Source organism: Dipodomys merriami, unplaced genomic scaffold (assembly GCF_024711535.1).
Source record: "Dipodomys merriami isolate MVZ:Mamm:240054 unplaced genomic scaffold, mDipMer1.0.p SCAF_34, whole genome shotgun sequence".
Taxonomy (NCBI): Eukaryota; Metazoa; Chordata; class Mammalia; order Rodentia; family Heteromyidae; genus Dipodomys; species Dipodomys merriami.
In genome coordinates this window covers 11,912,100-11,925,856 of record NW_027204937.1, presented here as the reverse complement: position 1 = coordinate 11,925,856, position 13,757 = coordinate 11,912,100, and positions in this window count along the sequence as shown.

Sequence of the window (13,757 nt, the reverse complement as noted above, 5' to 3'; positions counted from 1 at the left end):
AGATAGAAGTCCTGGTCTTTTCAAGTGACATTCATTGAGAACTTGGAAGGGTATGAGTAAGGCTTGTAAGAAAGCTACATGAAGGGTATAAACTATATGCAGAGAATTAACTCTTAAAAAAGTTGTGCTTTGCATCATCAAGATTTATTAGCAAAAAAGCATCTTTCCCATCCTTTCAGCATAGCGACAGCTCAACTAAGAATCTTGAAAGATTGTAAGGAGGCCTTGTGTGCTAATACTTCTCATGGCACGGAGGAGGTGTGTACCTATTGATGACATCCCACCAACACCAAGTCATTTGGTGTATGAAGCAGGAAGGGAATGAGTAAAACCCTGGCATGGTTGGATCTCTGTCTTGAACAGATCAAGTTTAGTTTGAGGTGCCATGTTTCTTTTCTGCTGTTAATTTTTAAATTTAATTTTTAAATGCTTGTACCAGGGGGTTACCATTTAATGTGTCCATTCATGTGTCCTGTGCATCTTGTTCACAGTCACCTCTTCCATTGTTCTTCCACACTTTCTTACCCCTTCCCTCTGAGTAATATCAAGTTTCCCACTTCCTTTTTCATATATGTCCATTGAGTATTATGATTGATTTGTCCCCTGTTCCCTTTCCATTCATCTACTCTCTTCCCACTAACCTTCCCATTCAAATGTTTCAGCTTCCTGATATGTATTCATTTTGTTAAGTGTTCACATGGTTTACTCCATGCAGCTTTACTTTTGTCTGTACTATAGATTAGTCAAATTGATTATGTATATATGCATTCAGGTGCCATTATTGTAAAAAAAATTAATATTTTAATTCCTAGAACTTTTTTGATTCAGTTTAAAGTAAAGCATAAGTGAGACTGTGGAACACCAACTGAGAGGTTGAAACAGATACTCCCATGCATAGATCAATCCAGGTCCTTCCTGCTTTCTGTTTGTTTGTTTGTTTGTTTTCCATTTTTGGAAGTAAGTTTCATAGTGATGAAAATTTGCATATATTGTTTACTTTTAAACCTGTATAAAGGCTGAATCTCTTTTTGTATGAATACCTTTATTTAGACATAATGGAAATGCCATATAATCTACACATTTGCCATTTTTTTAAGAGATTAGTGAATTACATGGGAATTTTTCCAATTTTTATTGTATGTTTGATGCATAAAATTTAATTGTAATTATTTAATTGTAATTAATTAAATTACAAACAATATATTACAATTAAATGTAGTTATAATTAATAATTGAAATTAATAATATTTTTTAAAATCCACTACCACTGTTTTTTTTACTTCAAGCATTTCTTCAATCAAAAGAATGAATCAATTAGGTAATAATCCTCTCCCTTCTCCCTTCCTCTAGTCCCTGGTAATTTCTTTTTTTTTTTCTTTTTCTTTTTTGTGTTAGTTTTGGGGCTTGAACTCTCCCTCAGCTCTTCAGCTCAAGGCAAGTGCTCTACCACTTGAGCCACAGCATCACTTATAGTTTTCTGGTGGTTAATTAGATATAAGTCTCATGAACTTTCCTGCTCGGGCTGGCTTTGAACCTCGATCCTCTTATCTTAGCCTCCTGAGTAGCTAGGATTACAGACGTGAGCCACCGGCACCCGTCTTTTAAACTTATTTTTAAGATTTAAAAACTTAAATAGTTTTACAACAAAGTTGTCATTTAACAAAGCAATTTATGAATACTATGCATCTTGATGAATGTCACCCCTTTCAACATTCTCACCCATCCTTCCCCAAACCACCCCTTCCCTCAGTCTTCTTAATTTTGTAGACATACATTGAACATTTTTTTTACTTCAATCTCTCTCTCTTCTGCTCTTCATTTGTTTACCCCTTCCCCCTTGGCCCCATGCCCTCTCAAGTATCTGCCTCCTACTATTGAATTTTTTTTAATTTATTTTTTATTTTTATTTTTGCCAATCCTGGACTCAGGGGCCTGGGCACCGTCCCTGAGCTTCTTTGGCTCAAAGCTAATACTCTACCACTTGAGCCACAGCGCCACTTCCGGCTTTTTCTGTTTATGTGGTGTTGAGGAATAGAACCCAGGTCTTCATGCATGCTAGGCAAGCACTTTACCATTGAGCCACCTTCCTAGCCTAGTCTGTTGAACTTTGACTTTGTCTTTCTAAGGAATTACACTATTTGACTTCTCCCTTGAACATACCTTATTTCAGTTTATATATTCTTATATACTTGCATGTCACCTAACACATTTGCTTACAATTTTATAAGCTAATTCTAGCTTTCAGATATATGGAAAATATGCATACTTAGTCTCTCTAGGTCTGACTTACCTCATTTAATTTTTTCTAGGTCTTTCCATTTCTTTGCAAATGATAAAATACCATTATTTCTCATAGATAAGTAAAACACAATTATGAATATATACACCACTCTTTCTTGATCTACTTGATCACTGACGGGCATCTGCACTATAGTAGCCATACCTTGGCTACAGTGAATACTGCCGCAATGAACATGGTTGTCCTTGTGGTTTTATTGTATCCTCACTAGGAATTTTGAATCTGTTTTCCATAATCTGTTAGTGCTCTCTGATTTTTCTATTCTACTAATAAGGAGAATTATATAATATTTATGTATGTATGTATGTATGTATGTATTTATTTATTTATTTATGTCAGTTGTGGGACTTGAACTCTGGGCCTGGGCGCTGTCCCTCAGCTCTTCAGCTCAAGGCGAGTGCTCTACCACTTGAGCTACAGTGCCATGGTTTATTGGAGATAGGAGTCTCACTGTCTTTCCTGCCCGGGCTGGCTTTGAACAGCGATCCTCAGATCTCAGCCTCTTGAGTAGCTAGGATTACAGGCATGAGCCACTGGCACCCAGCAATATTTATATTTTTATTTTTGTGCTGGTACTGAAGCTTGAACTCAGTGCCTTGTGCTCTTGCTCAGCTTTCTTCCTTGTGGGTGGTGCTCTACCACTTGTGAGTCACCTCCAGTCCAGCCTTCCCCACTTTTGTTCCTTCCAGGGTTGGAAAAAGAAAGAATGATAGCAGAGCTTGGACCTCAAAATCTGGAAGTGGTTAACTTGAAGTATCTGCTTTGAGAATCAGTGAAAGAAAATCTTCCCCTCTCAAAATTACTCACACATATTTGGCAAGCATCAAATATGTTTCAGGCAATATACTAGGGAATGTAGATGTGGACTGGATTTAAAAGTTCTTTGTCTACTTTATAAAATGTTCTAGAGTTGTGGCAACATATTATTTTTCCAACTTAGTGATGACAAACTAATTACAAACAAGTAAAGCGATGTGTTCAGAGGAAAATGACCAATGAGATTTCCAAGGATGGATTAGAATCCTTTTCTATTGGATACCCAAACTTCCTGCCTTTGAAATTTTTTTTGGAGTCTGTTAGATCTATTCTCCAGTTAAGACCCAGAGTGACTGTGTTGATAGATGGAACCCTAGACTTGGACTCATGAGGCTCAGGCTGAGTTCTGTCTCACTACACAGGTAGGAAGCAACTTATTCTCTCAATGGCTTCTTCTGTGGGGTGTTCTAATAATCCCTTTCCAAAATAACTCATAGGGTTGTTCCTTCTTTCAATCATTCTATAATCATATCTTTACCTAACAGTTTGATGAGTAAAGATTGACAGTGAAATCAGGTGGAAAGTAAACTATATTAAGGCTGCACTGAAAGAATAAAATATAGGCCAGGAAAGGAACGTCTAAAATAGAACAATGATGTCTTAAAGGATGAATAGAAGGTCACCAAGGTGAAATCTATGAAAAGTGGTCACCAATACAGTCATGTGGAGCAAGGAGAGGGGACATAGAAAATCTTCCAAGTTCTTAACTCTCCTTTTGTTCATGATTATCTCCTCAAGGTCAAATCCAATATGTCAAATGTAGAGTTTAAAAGGGTAAAGGTGATTAGGAGGAGTTCCTTCAAAGCCAAACTTTCCCAGAGGTTATGGACTTGCTCCCAACCTGAACTCTCACCTAGTCACATAGTTTTCTCAATTTCCCTTCTTTGTTTAACTTCATGGTAAGAGATTCATTATATAACTAACCTATTCTTCTTTTTTCTTTCTTTTTTTTTTTTTTTTTTGGGTCCGGTCGTGTGGCCTGAACTCTGGGCCTGGGCGCTGTCCCTCAGCTCTTCAGCTCAAGGCTAGCGCTCTACTACTTGAGCCACAGCGCACTTCCGGCTTTTTTCTTTTTGCTTATGTGGTGCCTCATGCATACAAGGCAAGCACTCTACCACTGAGCCCCCTTCCCAGCCCTAACTAGCCTATTCTTGGTATCTTTATCCCTGTGAAAATTGAAGAGCAAAGTATTTTCACCCCAAACTCTTAACTTTACCCTTGTGTTAAGGTTACTTTTGGTCATCCAATATTTGTTTAAAGAATGAATAGCTGATAGAAATAATGAGTAGCTCCCCTATCAGCTATTTAAGAAGAGTAATATTAACTTCTACAGTATCCATAACAGGGACTCTTGGATTGTGGCTCTTGCCCTTACATAACACCACACACTACTTTATCCTCAGCCCAAATGGCCATACTACAAAGGTCTATGCTAGCAGCCTGGCTTTGGTTTCTGTTTTTGACTGTTGATTTCCCTTCCTAAACCTGATCTCTTCTTTATACTTAGGTTCATAATGAAATAAAAGGTAACCTTTAGTGAATAAAGTCTGTTCAGGGCACTGAGCAAATAACTTGATGTATTTCTTTTCACTGTGAGAAAAATGTCTTTTCTATCAAAGTAGTTTGTTTTCTTTCTGCTAATCTTGAGAGAATTTCCCCCCCCCCCCCCAGGATTCCTGCCTTAATTACATCTTAGTTCCATACATCCTTTTCCTGAGCATTTAAGAGCATTTAATTAAGACATCCTGTTAGAAACTCTTTGAATTTTAATTACATCCTGCCAATTGAGCTACATCCTTTTATAGACTGTGAACCTGAACTCAGCCAATGTGAGCAGAGGGGCGGGGCCTGCTGGAAGTATCCTGCCTGCTCTGTGGGCTTGCTTGCCAGATTTTTGGCCAATGATGCTGTTCTATGTCCTTATTTCTGAAGCTATTTCTAACATCAACTCTTAACAACAACAACTCTACAAAATGTTGTTGTTGTTGTTGTTTAGTTCAGCAAAATCAAACTCCAGGAATCAGGTACTCAAAAAGGGTAGACAGGGGTCAAGGGTAAATGGATGAACAAATGAAGAGAAGGGGAAAACCAGTCAAGGATCAAGTGCATATCTTACAAAATTAACAAGAATGAGGGGAGGGGTGAGTAAAGGAGGGATGAGTGAAAGTATTGAATGGGGTGACATTGATTAAGATATATTCACCATTGCTTTGTTAAATAGAACCACCTTTGTACAACTACTTAAAGATAACAAAAAATAAAAAAATTAAGCGAATCTTTTGGTATAGATTAGAAATCAAACATAGAAAGAGGTTATATGTTTGTACAGGATCATCTGCCAGTGATAAGTGAAGGACTGACCCTCACCCTATTATACCAGGCACAAAAGGATGCCAGGTAAAACCTCAGGCATGCAGAGATGTGCTTGACACAGGCAGGGTAATCTGACCTGAGCTTTGGTGTAAACATTTTATTGTGGGCCTGGTCTGTAAGGCTCTGAGGCCAAGCTGTGAGACCTGGAAAGGGTTAAGAGGTTTGAAGACTAAGAACTGGACTCTGTGAAGGTCACACCATCAATGCAAGGCAGATGTTGAGCATTAAAAAAGCTTGACACCTTTGATATGGGAATATTTACCCTATTCTCTGCCCTCACTTGCAGTCATTCTCTATCCCTACCCCCCTGCCATGATACTAAACTCAAGTAACCTCTGTCTCCTTACTCAGACTCCATAAAACCCTGGACTCTGGCCCCACCCCAGGACACAACCTTCAAGCCCTGGGGAAGGCTGTGTCACTTGATTTCCTCAATAAACAGTTCTAGCCTATGGAAAATCGAGTCTGGTCTGTTTCCTTCTTTCCTTCTCCGTTTTCCTAACAAGAGGTACAACAAGGATTCTAACCCAGGTAGTCTTGCTTAGAGACTTTGCTATTAATATAAAAAAAAGAAGATTAGTTTGAGCTTCTAGTGCAGATGAAACTTTTTTAGAAGAAAACTTTTTAAGAAGAATTTGGTATTTACTATATTTTATCCAGTGTTTCCAAATAGCAAGATAATTTGATGGCTCACCTACTTTATATTTTGGCACATAATGGAAAACTTACCCAAGAGAGCCCTGTTGAGAAGACATGTGGCTAATCTTACAAACAGATGCAACATGGTCTTTTCAAATATTTTTCATGGAAAATGTATAGGCATATGAATCAGTTTTACAAGACAGTGATAAAAACAGAGTACAGAAATATTTAAAGAATCAAAATTTGTGACTGACACTATTAAGATGGTATTAAACACCTCTCACATCCATTTTGAATCTATCCCTGTGCCCAATTCAATGATCCTGAAATGTTGAAAAGTAGGTACAATGACTGAACAAATTTCTCCTTAAAAAAAGCTTTCTTTTGAATTGGAGCATATACGCATGTTTGGACATATTTCACTGAAGTCTATCAATGAACATGAGTCATAAATACATAAATTCAAATAAAACATTATAAGAATAAGCAGGGCTGGAAGTATATTTCAGGTGGAAAAGCACTTGCCTGGCAAGCTGGAAGTCCTGAGTTCAAAGACCAATACTGCCAATAAATAAATAAGAAATAAAAACTTATCAAAATAGAATTTTATAAATCATATCTTTAAATGTTATTAATGCCATTTGACTTGGGAAAACCATAAGTGTAAAAAAATAAAAGAATGACTTTATATATTAAACTTATATCCAGTTTCCAAATTAGTACCATCTCATCTACCTGGCAAAGGCATAGTCTCCTGGCAGACAGGATCTGAGAAGAAATGTTTCTAGGCACATAATTGTGAAAACTTTGGAATTCGAAAACAAGGAATTAATTTTAAATGCAGCAACACCAAAGAGGGAAATTTAATAAGTTGGTGGGAAGATTAGATTTACTGCAAATTTCTCTACACAAACTCTGAATGCAATGAGAGCCTGAAGTGGTATAATTCAAGCACTGAATGAAAACAATTGCCAACTCAAATTGGTATAACTAGTAAACCTAATATTCACAATGACAGCAAAACTAAAACCTTTCAAGACAAACAAAAACTAAAAGAATTCATGAACACTAAACCAGCACTTAAGAAAGGACAGTAAATGGAAGCATTCTATTTGAAAAAGACAATCACAGCCAAAAAAGCATACAATTAAATAAAAAATCACTAGAAGTCTAGTTTACTAAACACAAGAAGGGATAGGATGCAAGCTATAGGAAAACAACAAAATGGCAGGAAATATGACATATTTCTCTGTATAACGTTAAATATCAATGAGCTCAACTCCTCAAGCAAGATGCAGATTTGATCACAAAACAAGATCCAACCATTTGCTGTCTCCAAGAAACCCATCTCACAGTAAACAATAAACACAAATTCTTAGTGAAGAGATAGACAAAGAGTTTTCATGCATGCTGCAAGAAAGAGGATCTGTATATACTGTTATCCGATAAAAAAATAGATGTCTCCTTAAACTCAGTACAAAAAGACAAGGAAAGTTTTGTTTTGTTTTTGGTTCTGTTGTTGTGATTTTTGTGGTTGTAGGGCTTGAACTCTGGGCCTGGGCCCTGTCCCTCAGCTCTTCAGCTCAAGGCTAGCACTCTACCACTTGAGAGCCACTTCTGGTTTTCTGAGTCGTTTATTGGTGGACTTTCCTACCTGGCTGGCTTTGAACTGTGATCCTCCTGAATAGCTAGGATTACAGGCATGAGCCACTGATGCCCAGCAAGGAAAGTTATTACATATTAATAAATGGAATGATCCATGAAGAAGAAATTACAGTGGTTAATATTTGTGCACCAAACAATGGAACACCTAAATACATTAAACAATCACTCATAGACTTACAGAATATGATAGACCCCCTAGCACAATAATAGTGGGAGATTTTAACACTCCACTATCACCAAAAGACAGGTCAACCAAACAAAAGATCAGATCAGCGAAAAAGCCACAAAATTAGTAACAATGGACTTAAGAGATTTCTACAGAGTATTTCACCCAACAACCACAAAATTCACATTCTTCTCAGCAGCTGTGCAACTTTCTCCAAAATTGATCACAACCTGGACATTCAACAAGCCTGAAAAAAATACAAGAAGATCAAGATAACTTCTTGTATCCTGTCTGATCACAATGGAATTTAACTAGATATCAACAACAAAAGATACTACAGAAAACACTCAAACACATGGAGAGTGACCTACACATTGCTGAACAACATTTGGGTCACTGAAGAAATAAAGGAGAAAGTCAGAAAGTTTTAACTATTTAGTGAAAATTAGAACACATCATACCAAAACCCCAAAGATACAGCAAAAGCAGTGTTGAGAGGAAAGTTCATAGCTCTACACACACACACACACACACACACACACACACACACACACACACACACACACACAGAGAAAACAGAAACAGCTCATATAATTAGCCTTATGATGCAACTAAAGTGGCTAAAAAACCAAATCAAACCCCAAACTACTAGACAGAGATAGTAAAGATTAGGGCAGAAATCAATTAAATAGAGACTGAAAAAACTATTCATAAAATCAACAAAACAAAAATCTCTTAAAAAATTAATAATATTGCCAGACTACTAGCTAAATTGACGAAGAAAAGGAGAGGAAAGACTCAAATCAACAAGATTAGAGATGCCAAAGGGACCATTACAACAAACAAGATATCCAAAAGACTATGAAGGACTACTTTTATTTATTTATTTTTATTTTTTATTTTTTTAATTAAATTTAATTTTATTTGTGAACATACTGTACAGAGGGGTTACAATTACATGGGCACGATAATGCGTACATTTCTTACCAAGCATTGCAGCCTCCTCCTTTGGTTTACCCTTCACATCCCTTCCCAGCCTCCCCCATTCCCCCAATCCCAATCCTTATGAAGGACTACTTTTAGAACCTATACTCAAATAAGATGGAAAATCTAGAAGAAAAGGATAAATTCCTAGAGACATACAAACTGTCTAATCTGAACCAAGATGATATAAACAATTTAAACAGGCCCATAACACACAATGAGATTGAAGAACTTATCAGCAGTCTTCCAATAAAGAAAAGCACAGATGCCGATGGATTCATAGATGAATGCTTTAAGACTTTTAAAGTTGAACTAACATTGTTACTCCTCCAATTTTCTGTGAAATAGAAAAAGAAAAATTCCAAACTCATTTTATGAAGCCACCCTCATTCTTATAACCAAACCAGATGTAGGTCCAACAACAAAAGAGAACTATAGACCAATCTCTCTGATGAACACAGATGCAAAGCTCTTTAATAAAATGCTAGATAACAGATTCAGTAACTAATAAAAAGCACACATTTTGAACAAGTGGATTTATTCCAGAGAGCAAGGCTTGTTTAACATACATAAATCAATAAACATAATTCATCACAATTAACAGAACCAAAGACAAGAGCTACAAGATCATCTCAATAGTCATAGAAAAAGCCTTTGACAAAATCCAACATCCATTCGTTTTAAAAGCTCTGAAGGTCTAGGAATAGAAGGAATGTGCCTCGAAATAATAAAGGATACATGACAGACCAACAGCCAACATCATACTGAGTGTTGAAAAACTAAAACCATTTTCTCTAAAATCACCCCTCTTCAGAACTAAGGAACTTCAGCTGGGTGCTGGTGGCTCACGTCTGTAATCCTGGCTACTCAGGAGGTTGAGATATGAGGATCACAGTTCAAAGCCAGCCTGGGCAGGAAAGGCCATGAGACTCTTATCTCCAACTAAACACCAGAAAATCAGAAGTGGAATTGTGACTCAAGTGGTAGAGTGCTTGCCTTGAGCTGATGAGCTCAGGGACAGTGCCCAGGCCCAGAGTTCAAGACCCATGACCGACACACACACACACACACACACAGAGAGAGAGACAGAGAGAGAGAGAGAGAGAGAGAGAGAGAGAGAGAGAGAGAGAGAGAGAGAGAGAGAGAGAGAGAGAGAGAGAGAGAGAGAGAGAGAGAGAGAGAGACTGCAGAACTTATCAACAGTTTAGAAATTCCAATTCCTGGCGCTGGGAAGGTGGCTCAGTGGTAGAGCGCTTGCCTTGCATGTGGGATGCCCTGGGTTCGATTCCTCAGGACCACATAAGCAAAAAGAAAAAAGCCAGAAGTGGTGCTGTGGCTCAGTGGTAGAGCGCTAGCCTTGAGCTGAAGAGCTGAGGGACAGTGCCCAGGCCCAGAGTTCAGGTCCCACGACTGGACAAAAAAGAAAAAAGAAAAGAAATTTCAATTCCTAGCCAGAGTAAAAAAGACGAAAACATAAATGTACGAGGGATTCAAAGAAGAAGTCAAACTATCACTATCTGCATATGAAATGATGCTATATTTACAGGACCCAAAAGTCTCTACCCCCAAGCAACTAGAGCTGATCAATAATTTTGACAAAGTAACAAGATACAAATTAACCATAGAAATCAGTAGCCTTTCTGTATACCAACAATGTACAAGCAGAGAGTGAAATCAAGAAAACTACTTAATTTGCAATTGCCTCAATAAATAAATAAATAAATAAATAAATAAATAAATAGAATATCTATGAATAAACCTATCCAAGGAAGCAAAAGACCTTTGAAGTGAAACTATAAATATTAGAAGAAAGAAATCAAAGACAACATCAGGAAATGGAAAGACTTTCCATGTTTGTTCATTGATAAGTAGAATTAATTTTGTAAAAATGGCCATTCTTCCAAAAATTATAACAAATTAAATCAAACTCCATCAAAATCCCAATGACATTCTTTACTGATAGAGAACTTAATCCAAGAATTCATATGGAATAACAAAAGATCTTGAATAGCCAAAGCAACTGTAGACAAAAAAGCAATGTTGGTGGTATTACAATCTCAGACTTTACTTTCCACTAAAAAGCTATAGTGAGAAAAATAGGTTGGTACTGGCATAAAAAATAGAATATCAGTGAAACAGTCTAGAAGGCCTAGAAACAAAACTATATAATTACTTATCTGATATTTGATAAGGAAGCCAATGATACATGGTGAATAAAAGGTAGCCTCTTCAATAATTGGTGATGGTCATCCATATGCAGAAAACTGAAAGTTGATGCCTGCTTGTCACTAAGCACTAATATCAACTCAATGGGGATCAAAGACCTCAACATCAGACCTGAAACCTTGAAATTACTGCAAACAGAGCAGGAGAAACCAACTTATAAGAATAGGCAGAAACTTTTAGAAAAGCATCACATGGGCACAGCAGATAGGAGAGAGACTTGACAAATGGTATTACATCAAAAGTTAAAGTTTCTGCACAGCAAAGGACATATTACTGAACTAGAAAGACAGCCAACAGACTGGGAGAAGATCTTTGCCAGCAATACATCTGACAAAGGCCTAATAGTCAAAATATACAAGAAACTCAAGAAACTAACCCCTCCCAAAGTTAATAAATCAATGACTAAATGGGCACAGGAGAGACTTTTCAGAAGAGTTAAGAAAGACAAAGAACACATGAAGAAAAACCAACTCTGATAGTCCATCTCACCCCAGTTAGATTGACCAACATCGTGAATTTGAACAATAAAAAATGTTGGTGGGGATGTGGGGGGAAAGGAATCCTATAGCACTGTTGATGAGATATAAACTAGTACAATCATTCTGGAAAGCAGTCTGGAGGTTTCTCTAAAATCTAATATAGCTCTCCCCTACTAGCCATACCACCTCTGGGCATTACCCAGAAAATTACAAACAATGATATTATGAAGAGACTTGCAAATTAATGTCCATTTCTGCACTATTCATCATGCCCAAGTTATAGAAATAGCCCAGACATCCTCCAAAGGATAAGTGGATCCAAAACTGTGGTCTATATACACAGTGGAAATTTATATAGCTATTAGAAAGAATAATATTATGTAATTTGCAGGGAAATTAATGGACCTAGAAAAAAATCATGTTAAGTGAGGTAAGCCACGCTCTCATATGTGGAATCTAGATATACTCTGGGACATGATCAATTATACAGGACTGTACTCATTCACACACAGTGAGACCATAGGAGAATATTCTTAGGAGAGGAACACAAAGGTGCAGTTCCTACGTTCATCTGATCATATAAAATAATATTTATTGAGAACAACTCCAGGAAATGGAAACAAGGGTTTTTTTCATTGTTGCTGTTTTCATTTTCTTTTTGTCTTGTTTGTTCACTTTTCTGTCTTGGAGAGGGCAAGGGGGGGCACAAAATGGAGGGACAAAGGGTGAACAAATGCAGCAGTGGTACTCATTAGACACTATGTTGAAAATGCCCTATACAACCTATGGGTGTGGACAGGAGGCAGAAACTGGGAGAGGGCAAGGAAAGGGGTGACGTTTTCCAAAAACAAATGTACTTATTACCTGAATTATGTAACTGCCACCCTCTGTATATAACTTTTATAATAACAGCAATTTTTTTAAATTTAAAAAGCTAAGCAAGATCCCGACACCGAGTGCCAGCTCCTGTGAGGACACCCACTACTATGTGTGCATGCACCCCCTCCCTCAACACACAAGAAAACAAAAGAAAACAAAAGACGGTGCATGTGGAAGGCATTTTTCAATGTGGGATATGCAGAGATCTGCAGGAAAGGATAGGTGACAGGCTGTCTCCAATTGGAGTTATTCACCTGGTTTTCTTTTTCAAGGTCTAGGCTCTCTAGATCCATCTCAGCATTGCACAGCTTCCTCTCCGTGCCCTTTTCCTGTAGGGCTGAGAAAAGGCTGAGTGGTCAGTGCAGGGCCAAGGTCTCTAGGAAGGGAAGGAAGGAGCCACCTTGGCTCTTCCCTTCCATTTACCTTCTGGTGGCCTTGGATCCAGTGGGTGGGCAGCAGGGGAGACATACAGGTCTCAGAGCCGCTACTCTCTCCACAGGTAGAGCTTGAGGAGCTGTAGTAAAGATGATCAATTCTTAATATTTACTTTCAGTGTATTTCTAGGTGTCTATTCTTTAAGTTACCCTAAATTTAAAAAGTCCTGATTTTTTTAAGGTGTGTTTTTCTGTCACAGGTAACATGATTAGACATAAGACAAAAATGAAGCACAGTTCCCCTAGTTCAGTGATTAAAACAGAAGTGTAGTGAGTGTAATTAAATGTAAACACTTGGGTAGACCTCATCATTCCTTCCTTTTCTCATGCATCCCTTATTGAGCAGTTTGTCCCATGCTCCTGATACTGCTTCACACTTTGGAATATGGGGGATTTCTTGATAGAAAAATAAATCCCACACTGATGGTGCCTTTAGGGACAAAGACACTGGCAGAAGGAAAAGACCCTGTAGTCCTTAGCCTGAGCCTTGAGAATATGAGGCATAGCTGGAGAGGAGACATTTTCTCAGTCACCTCTCCAATGTGATCTGACATAGGAAGTGGGACTGACAGACAAGAGGTAGAGAGAGACTCAGCATGTGAAAGCGGTGGATGTCTCTGCATGCAGGGAACCCTGGCCTACTTGACAGGGTTTGGAAGGATCCGTGTGAAGGTGGGGTTGAGCAGTCCAGAGGAGTCCAGAAGAGGAAATTGAAATGACAAGCATGGACATTTCTGGAGGAGAATTAGAAAGTCACAAACACTGGTGGGCTGGGAGAAGAGGGCCTACAGCCT